The sequence below is a fragment of the Drosophila suzukii genome, chromosome Y (assembly GCF_043229965.1).
Source record: "Drosophila suzukii chromosome Y, CBGP_Dsuzu_IsoJpt1.0, whole genome shotgun sequence".
Taxonomy (NCBI): domain Eukaryota; kingdom Metazoa; phylum Arthropoda; class Insecta; order Diptera; family Drosophilidae; genus Drosophila; species Drosophila suzukii.
In genome coordinates, this window is record NC_092085.1 from 201391 (window position 1) to 211588 (window position 10198).

Sequence of the window (10198 nt, forward strand, 5' to 3'; positions counted from 1 at the left end):
ACAATTCTAGATAAATTTTTTATGCTAGACATTTCTCAGTATTATTTGATTGAAAAAGAAAATATTTCTCTTCGTTTTTCACATTCAAATTAATTTACTAATGTGAGATAATGTTTTTCATATATTTGTTAATATTATGAATAAAATAATTAAATTATTATTATCCAATAATATACCATATGCTTATAAAATTTCATTATAAAATTTGTATAAACAACTTAATTAGCATAGTCTTACAACCCTCAACCATATGTAGTCCAAGCAGCACTATAAAATTAATTAAAGTACATAACAGCATGGACTGCGATATGCGTTCAAAATGTCGATGTTCATGTGTCCTGCAGTTCACACGATGACGCACAGTTTGCTGCGTTCTTCATCGACCCATGAGCCGAGTGATCCACCGCTTAGAGTTTTATATATTGGTTTGTTAATTTTGTCATATATGTTTTTATTGAAAGAAATTAAAAATACACCATTTTACTGGCATATATCAATTCCTTCAATAAATTTATTTTTATACCTAAAACGAATGCTGCGAAATGTCTTAGTTTCATATAACCAATAATATATCAAGTATTTTTTTAATGGCATTTACGGTATTAAATACTTTTTAGCGATATATATTGAAATTTATATAAAACATTAACCTGTATTAATCAGGTACAACATTGTACATTTTAGGTTGTTGCATTATCCAATGTATGCGCATAACTGAGATGAACAATACATATCGCAACGCGTGTATATTATGGTCCATATACACACAGTGTTTTATTAATTGCATTTAATATACAATATAATAATAATATCAAATAATTTCGATTTGCTTGTTCGAATTTGTTATTTGTTTGCTTTCGCTTTCTTGCTTATTTATTTCTCTTATTTATTGCAATAATATATTTATATATTATATATTTCTTATTACAATTATTATATTTCGACTTGCTTTTTCGAAATTGTATTTGATCTATATATATAGATCATATTTTTGGCAATTTAATATTTTATTTGTATTACTATAATAATGTTATTATAATAAAAACAAATTTTTTTATTAACGGTAAGGATATTAAACAATAATGATCCTTCCGCAGGTTCACCTACGGAAACCTTGTTACGACTTTTACTTCCTCTAAATAATCAAGTTCGGTCAACTTTTGCGAAACAACCGTAACACACAAGGCGTCACAGTGATCACGTCCGGAGACCTCACTAAATAATTCAATCGGTAGTAGCGACGGGCGGTGTGTACAAAGGGCAGGGACGTAATCAATGCGAGTTAATGACTCACACTTACTGGGAATTCCAAGTTCATGTGAACAGTTTCAGTTCACAATCCCAAGCATGAAAGTGGTTCAGCGGTTTACCCGGACCTCTCGGTCTAGGAAATACACGTTGATACTTTCATTGTAGCGCGCGTGCAGCCCAGGACATCTAAGGGCATCACAGACCTGTTATTGCTCAATCTCATTATTGCTAGACGCAATTTGTCCATTTAAGAAGCTAGTGTCCTTATAATGGGACAAACCAACAGGTACGGCTCCACTTATATAAACACATTCAAACACAATAAACATTTTACTGCCACCATGAATGAAGGCTATATAAGCTTCAACACCATAATCCTGAAGATATCTATTTAATATATTTGAGTCTCGTTCGTTATCGGAATTAACCAGACAAATCACTCCACGAACTAAGAACGGCCATGCACCACCACCCATAGATTCGAGAAAGAGCTATCAATCTGTCTTACACACTTATGTTCGGACCTGGTAAGTTTTCCCGTGTTGAGTCAAATTAAGCCGCAGGCTCCACTCCTGGTGGTGCCCTTCCGTCAATTCCTTTAAGTTTCAGCTTTGCAACCATACTTCCCCCGGAGCCCAAAAGCTTTGGTTTCCCGGGAAGCGACTGAGAGAGCCATAAAAGTAGCTACACCCAATTGCTAGCTGGCATCGTTTATGGTTAGAACTAGGGCGGTATCTGATCGCCTTCGAACCTCTAACTTTCGTTCTTGATTAATGAAAACATCTTTGGCAAATGCTTTCGCTTAAGTTAGTCTTACGACGGTCCAAGAATTTCACCTCTCGCGTCGTAATACTAATGCCCCCAAACTGCTTCTATTAATCATTACCTCTTGATCTGAAAACCAATGAAAGCAGAACAGAGGTCTTATTTCATTATCCCATGCACAGAATATTCAGGCATTTGAAGCCTCAGTTGTCAGTCAAATGCTCTGGAGAGCAGACGTGTTTTTCGAGCGCTCCGTGTGACAGGTCAATTTCGGCAGTAAAACGCGTTTTTCCTTGCTAAAAATAGCATAAATATTCGCGCATTGTGTTCGCATAATCATTACGCGTGTTTTCTGCACAAAAAAGGTGGTAGGAAGGCCAAAACCGCGATTTTCCACCCCAGACAGTTCGAGAACATTCGACGTGCTGAGAGAGAGGCGCTCTCTCGGGCGCTCCGTGTGTCGGGCCAATTTCGGCTGTAAAACGCATTTTTCCTTGCTAAAAATAGCATAAATATTCGCGCATTGTGTTCGCATAATCATTCCGTGTGTTTTCTGCACGAAAAAGGTGGTAGGAAGGCCATAATCGCGATTTTCCACCCCAGACTATTCGAGAACATTCGACGTGCTGAGAGAGAGGCGCTCTCTCGGGCGCTCCGTGTGTCAGGCCAATTTCGGCAATAAAACTCATATTTCACTGTTGTAAGAGAGCCGCTCTCTCTCGAGTGGCGCCTGCCTTATCTAGATAACGTTTTGACAGCAGCGCGGTTCGCGTCTGCACTAATTTATATCGGTTCGTGTCTCCGCAAATTGGTTGGTTTTTTGGAAATCAGCTGATTTCATTCCGCCAGAGGGCGACTACTTCAGGATTCATAGCATACATTCGGCGACACCTCATCGCTGTATCACTCCGCCAGAGGGCGGCGACTCCTAATACTTTTGCCTACATTTCGGCGACACCTCGTCGTCGACTTTTTGTCAGCAGAGGTAAAGGAAATAAATAGTTCACTCACACAGTTAGCCGGCTGTGCTTGTTGGTGGTGCTGTCGCCATGGGCGACAATAGCAACACCGGCAGCATGGATGTGGACAACGCGACTGTAGCCGCACCCAAAAAAGGCCCTTGGCAAAAAAAAGATCTCAAAAGGAGTCTACCTCCCGGGTCGCCAGAGTCAATTAGAGGCGTAAAGAAAATCATCATGGAGAAACGGGAAAAATCTCCCAGCCCTACCCCGAGCTCATCGTGCTCCTCAAGCAACACGTCACCTGAGGAAGGTGAGATAATTCGCCCTTACATTTTCCCTAAAAAGACCATAAAGAATAAGGCTGCCGTGAATCAAGACAAAAAGAAGGATATAGGTCCTAGCACCTCAAATCGTTTCGCTTCTCTGCCTGTAGAGAGCAGCAATGAAAAGACCGTCGATAATACCGAACTTAAAACAGCACCCAAGCCCCCTCCAATTTTTATCCCGGATGTAGTAAACATTGGCGAATTTTTAAACGAAATGCGCACATTGGTAAATTCCGATACTTTCTCTTACAAGGCAACGGGAAGAGGCAACATCAGGCTGATGCCGAAGGACAGCACCACTTACCGAAAAATTGTTGCCCACCTGGACAACTGTCAATACGAGTTCCGTACCTTCCAACTTAAGGAAGAGCGAGCTTTCCGCATTGTTGTTAAGGGACTACACCACACTACACCAATTGAGGAGGTCAAGGAAGCCTTTGTGAATCTCGGCCACAATGTGCGTGATGCTAAAAATGCAGTATCAAGGGTAACTAAAATGCCATTGTCGATGTTTTTCATTAACCTTGAACCAGCTCCAACAAACAAGAAAGTCTTCGAGATCAACAGACTGTGCCATGCCGTCGTCTCCATCGAGGAACCAAAAAAGTTTGATGAGGTGGTACAATGCTTCCGCTGCCAAGCTTTCGGGCATACTAAGAGGTACTGCAAACTTGAATATGTCTGTGTTAAATGCGGATTATCACACGACTCCCTGAATTGCATGAAGGCAAAGGAAGACCCACCTGTGTGCGGAAATTGTGGTGACAATCACACCGCCTCCTACCGCGGTTGTAGGATCTACATAGAAGCCAAGAAGCGTTTCAGCCCTAAGCCTAAGGCAGTAACTGCTTCTTCATCCAATCCTGCTCCACGCGCAAATTTCCCAGCGAGCAGTGCCGCGAATCAGACAGGGAATCAGAAATTCAGTTACGCCAACGTTGCTAGGGCTGGAGCGGCTGAAAACCTCGACAATAATGGCCAGTCCCCCCTTGATGCCTTGGAGGAGAGAATGATGCGCAGAATGGAATCAATGATGAATTCCATGTTCAATCAGTTCCAAAACTTAGTGATGACAATGCTCTCCAATCAGAACAATCTTAAATGTCCATAAACACCCAACTTATAATATGGAATGCGAACGGCTTGGCTACGAGCAAGCCTGAGGTCGAACATTATATAAAGACTAACCAAGTAGACATCTTACTCGTGTCCGAGACACACTTCACCACCAGATCCCACTTTACCATTCCCGGCTACGAAATAATCAACGCATTGCACCCTGGCGACCGGATACGTGGAGGAGCCTCTATTATCATCAGACGCGGCATTCAATACGAGGAGCTCGAGCCCGTACAACTGGAATGGATGCAGTGTGCGAAAATCCACCTCATAACGTCGCTAGGCAAAATTACCATCGCCTCCGCATACCTCCCTCCAAGATACACATTGAGCCAAACTGATCTGTCTGACGTACTATTGAATCTGGGTCCTAGATTCTTAATCGGAGGCGACTTCAACGCAAAACATACTTGGTGGGGATCACGGACCGTCAACCCGAAAGGAAGCACACTTCTCAGATGCATCAGGGCACTGGGTTGCACCGTCTACTCAACTGGAGAGCCTACCTACTGGCCCACCGACCCAGCCAAGATTCCGGACCTCTTGGACTTTGCATTTAGCAGAGGAATTGACCCCACAAAAGTATCTACGGCTGCATGCCATGATCTTGCATCGGATCACAGCATGGTCAAGATTTTATATAGCAACTCCTATCTGAGAAATCCAACGGCAGTCAAGCTCATCAGACGGAATACAAACATCCCGATTTTTAAATCTTGGCTAGAAAATCATGTAGACCCCCAGCCAGTACTAGAAAGTCCGATAGACATCGACGAAGCGGTGGAGTACCTCACCAGACAGGTCCACCTGGCAGCAAGCATCGCCACCCCGGACGTTGAAACTACACGAACGGTGCACACCAGAGGCCAAAGAGACAACTATCTCTGGTCAACCGAGCTGGCAACAAAGGTAAGCGAAAAACGGCGTTTGAGGAGGGTCTGGCAGTTAAGTAGAAGACGGTCGGACAAAACCATCTACAACAGGGCTTGTAAAGACCTTAACAGGATGCTCCTAGACCTAAAAAGCAAGTCTCTAGAAGCCTACCTCGCGGACCTTGAACCCTGTAGTGCAGACCACAAGCTTTGGAACGCAACTAAGTATTTGAAGCGACCCACACGGAGGATAGCTCCTATAAAATCATCGACTGGAGCCTGGTGTCGCTCAAACCAGGAAAAAGCAAACGCCTTTGCCGACCACTTAAGGAGTAGTTTCCAGCCATTCGACCTGTGCGACCCAGTGGACCATCAAGAGACCCTTCATTTCCTGGATGTGGCTTGTCCCATGGACTTGCCCATTCCAGAAATCGACTGTGAGGAAATAAAGGAGGAGTTAACATCACTCAAACCAACAAAGTCTCCTGGATATGATCGTCTAGACGCCACTGCTCTGAAGCTTATGCCGCCGAACTGCATTGAAAACTTGAAGTTCATCATGAACCAAAGTCTAAGACTCGGCCATTTCCCAACACAATGGAAATGTGCAGAGATTATTGTCATCCCCAAACCAGGTAAGCCTGAGGCCGAACTGGGATCTTACAGGCCCATCAGTCTGCTGCCAATCCTCTCCAAAATCTTGGAAAAATTATTCCTGAGGAGATTGATGCCTGTGCTAGAGGAAAAACATATCATCCCAGATCACCAATTTGGCTTCAGGCGAGCTCACGGGACCATTCAACAGTGCCACAGGGTAGTGAGCTGCATTTTAGACTCCTTCGAGTCTAAAAGGTTCTGCTCTGCAGCATTCTTAGACGTCAGGCAAGCTTTCGACAGAGTCTGGCACCAGGGCCTTTTGTATAAATTAAAGCACACCCTGCCTACTCCTCATTACCTACTTTTGAAAGACTATCTTGAAAACAGAAGGTTTTATGTAAGATGTAACCAGCAGGAGTCGCCCATCCACGAAGTGGCCGCTGGAGTCCCCCAAGGCAGTGTACTCAGCCCAATATTGTACTCAATATACACCGCGGATATGCCCATTCCCACGGGTAGTCTCAACATGACCTGTACATATGCTGACGACACGGCGTTTTTAGTCTCCGCAGACTCCCTGCCACTGGCTGTGCAAGGCCTGCAGCAAGCTCTGTTAAACATAGAACCGTGGCTTAAAAGATGGAACGTCATCATAAATGCAGAGAAGTCAACGAATATATCTTTCTCCTTACGACCAGGTATATCCGCACCGGTTATGCTGAACGGAGCAGCCATCCCGCAACAGCTCACTGCAAAATATCTGGGTCTGACCCTGGATTCTAAACTAACGTGGAAGGAACATATCGTGGGCAAAGCAAAACTCTTGATGCTAAAAAACAGACAAATGTGGTGGCTACTACAAAGAAGGAGTAAATTATCAACTAAAAACAAATTACTGCTATATAACAGCATCTTAAAACCAACATGGACATATGGCATAGAGCTTTGGGGCACTGCAGCTATCTCAAACCTTAAGAAATTAGAAAGAGTCGAAAACAGAATACTACGCCAAATTTTAAATGCCCCTTTTTACGTGAGAAACACCACAATTAGGAGGGATCTTAAGCTCCCCACAGTGGTAGAAGAGGCAGCTAAACGCAGCAGACGGCACCTAGACAAAATAGAAGACCACCCAAACCCACTCGCTTCCAGAGTGCTCGACGTTGAACCTCGCCGATTAAAAAGACGACACCCCACGGACCTGCCGTTCAGGGTCCCCTAAATGATGCAATTACATACACGCAAACACATGTAATACACCCCCACATATTTCCACTAATACTCCTCACTACATAAGCTTTATGTAAACTAACACTGAATTTATTGCCACAAAATTTAATTTATTGCCCACTAGGGCAGACGTAAATATATATATTCAAACCAAAAAAAAAAAAAAAAAAAAAAAAAAAACTTATAATATGACGATACAGACTTGCTACCATAACATAAGTTTTGAACAATAAGAGGAGCAGACACCAACCAACCAACCGCTGCTACCATTGGAGGAACATATACTTACTTTTATATATGTCCTCTTTATTTAAATGGTCTCTTCATTTGAATATTAATACCATAGGAATATTTATACATCGAATATTGTTTGCCACTAATTTTTCGCGTCACTAATAATATGACGATACAGACTTGCTACCATAACATAAGTTTTGAACAATAAGAGGAGCAGACACCAACCAACCAACCGCTGCTACCATTGGAGGAACATATACTTACTTTTATATATGTCCTCTTTACTTGCATTATCAAAATACCATAGGAATATTTATACATGGAATATGTTTGCCACTTTATCATCGCGTCACTAATAAAGATTTTTTTTTTTTTTTTTTTTTTTTGGTTTGAATATATATATTTACGTCTGCCCTAGTGGGCAATAAATTAAATTTTGTGGCAATAAATTCAGTGTTAGTTTACATAAAGCTTATGTAGTGAGGAGTATTAGTGGAAATATGTGGGGGTGTATTACATGTGTTTGCGTGTATGTAATTGCATCATTTAGGGGACCCTGAACGGCAGGTCCGTGGGGTGTCGTCTTTTTAATCGGCGAGGTTCAACGTCGAGCACTCTGGAAGCGAGTGGGTTTGGGTGGTCTTCTATTTTGTCTAGGTGCCGTCTGCTGCGTTTAGCTGCCTCTTCTACCACTGTGGGGAGCTTAAGATCCCTCCTAATTGTGGTGTTTCTCACGTAAAAAGGGGCATTTAAAATTTGGCGTAGTATTCTGTTTTCGACTCTTTCTAATTTCTTAAGGTTTGAGATAGCTGCAGTGCCCCAAAGCTCTATGCCATATGTCCATGTTGGTTTTAAGATGCTGTTATATAGCAGTAATTTGTTTTTAGTTGATAATTTACTCCTTCTTTGTAGTAGCCACCACATTTGTCTGTTTTTTAGCATCAAGAGTTTTGCTTTGCCCACGATATGTTCCTTCCACGTTAGTTTAGAATCCAGGGTCAGACCCAGATATTTTGCAGTGAGCTGTTGCGGGATGGCTGCTCCGTTCAGCATAACCGGTGCGGATATACCTGGTCGTAAGGAGAAAGATATATTCGTTGACTTCTCTGCATTTATGATGACGTTCCATCTTTTAAGCCACGGTTCTATGTTTAACAGAGCTTGCTGCAGGCCTTGCACAGCCAGTGGCAGGGAGTCTGCGGAGACTAAAAACGCCGTGTCGTCAGCATATGTACAGGTCATGTTGAGACTACCCGTGGGAATGGGCATATCCGCGGTGTATATTGAGTACAATATTGGGCTGAGTACACTGCCTTGGGGGACTCCAGCGGCCACTTCGTGGATGGGCGACTCCTGCTGGTTACATCTTACATAAAACCTTCTGTTTTCAAGATAGTCTTTCAAAAGTAGGTAATGAGGAGTAGGCAGGGTGTGCTTTAATTTATACAAAAGGCCCTGGTGCCAGACTCTGTCGAAAGCTTGCCTGACGTCTAAGAATGCTGCAGAGCAGAACCTTTTAGACTCGAAGGAGTCTAAAATGCAGCTCACTACCCTGTGGCACTGTTGAATGGTCCCGTGAGCTCGCCTGAAGCCAAATTGGTGATCTGGGATGATATGTTTTTCCTCTAGCACAGGCATCAATCTCCTCAGGAATAATTTTTCCAAGATTTTGGAGAGGATTGGCAGCAGACTGATGGGCCTGTAAGATCCCAGTTCGGCCTCAGGCTTACCTGGTTTGGGGATGACAATAATCTCTGCACATTTCCATTGTGTTGGGAAATGGCCGAGTCTTAGACTTTGGTTCATGATGAACTTCAAGTTTTCAATGCAGTTCGGCGGCATAAGCTTCAGAGCAGTGGCGTCTAGACGATCATATCCAGGAGACTTTGTTGGTTTGAGTGATGTTAACTCCTCCTTTATTTCCTCACAGTCGATTTCTGGAATGGGCAAGTCCATGGGACAAGCCACATCCAGGAAATGAAGGGTCTCTTGATGGTCCACTGGGTCGCACAGGTCGAATGGCTGGAAACTACTCCTTAAGTGGTCGGCAAAGGCGTTTGCTTTTTCCTGGTTTGAGCGACACCAGGCTCCAGTCGATGATTTTATAGGAGCTATCCTCCGTGTGGGTCGCTTCAAATACTTAGTTGCGTTCCAAAGCTTGTGGTCTGCACTACAGGGTTCAAGGTCCGCGAGGTAGGCTTCTAGAGACTTGCTTTTTAGGTCTAGGAGCATCCTGTTAAGGTCTTTACAAGCCCTGTTGTAGATGGTTTTGTCCGACCGTCTTCTACTTAACTGCCAGACCCTCCTCAAACGCCGTTTTTCGCTTACCTTTGTTGCCAGCTCGGTTGACCAGAGATAGTTGTCTCTTTGGCCTCTGGTGTGCACCGTTCGTGTAGTTTCAACGTCCGGGGTGGCGATGCTTGCTGCCAGGTGGACCTGTCTGGTGAGGTACTCCACCGCTTCGTCGATGTCTATCGGACTTTCTAGTACTGGCTGGGGGTCTACATGATTTTCTAGCCAAGATTTAAAAATCGGGATGTTTGTATTCCGTCTGATGAGCTTGACTGCCGTTGGATTTCTCAGATAGGAGTTGCTATATAAAATCTTGACCATGCTGTGATCCGATGCAAGATCATGGCATGCAGCCGTAGATACTTTTGTGGGGTCAATTCCTCTGCTAAATGCAAAGTCCAAGAGGTCCGGAATCTTGGCTGGGTCGGTGGGCCAGTAGGTAGGCTCTCCAGTTGAGTAGACGGTGCAACCCAGTGCCCTGATGCATCTGAGAAGTGTGCTTCCTTTCGGGTTGACGGTCCGTGATCCCCACCAAGTATGTTTTGCG

At 43.6% G+C, this 10198-nt stretch overlaps 1 non-coding gene across 1 annotated transcript; it reads right to left on the bottom strand.

The window, feature by feature from the left end:
* Positions 1 to 236: 236 nt before the first annotated feature.
* LOC139353814 (5.8S ribosomal RNA) lies at positions 237 to 415 on the bottom strand. Its single transcript, XR_011604954.1, has one exon. It is a non-coding gene; the product is annotated as a 5.8S ribosomal RNA (ribosomal RNA).
* Between the last annotated feature and the right edge of the window lie 9783 nt (positions 416 to 10198).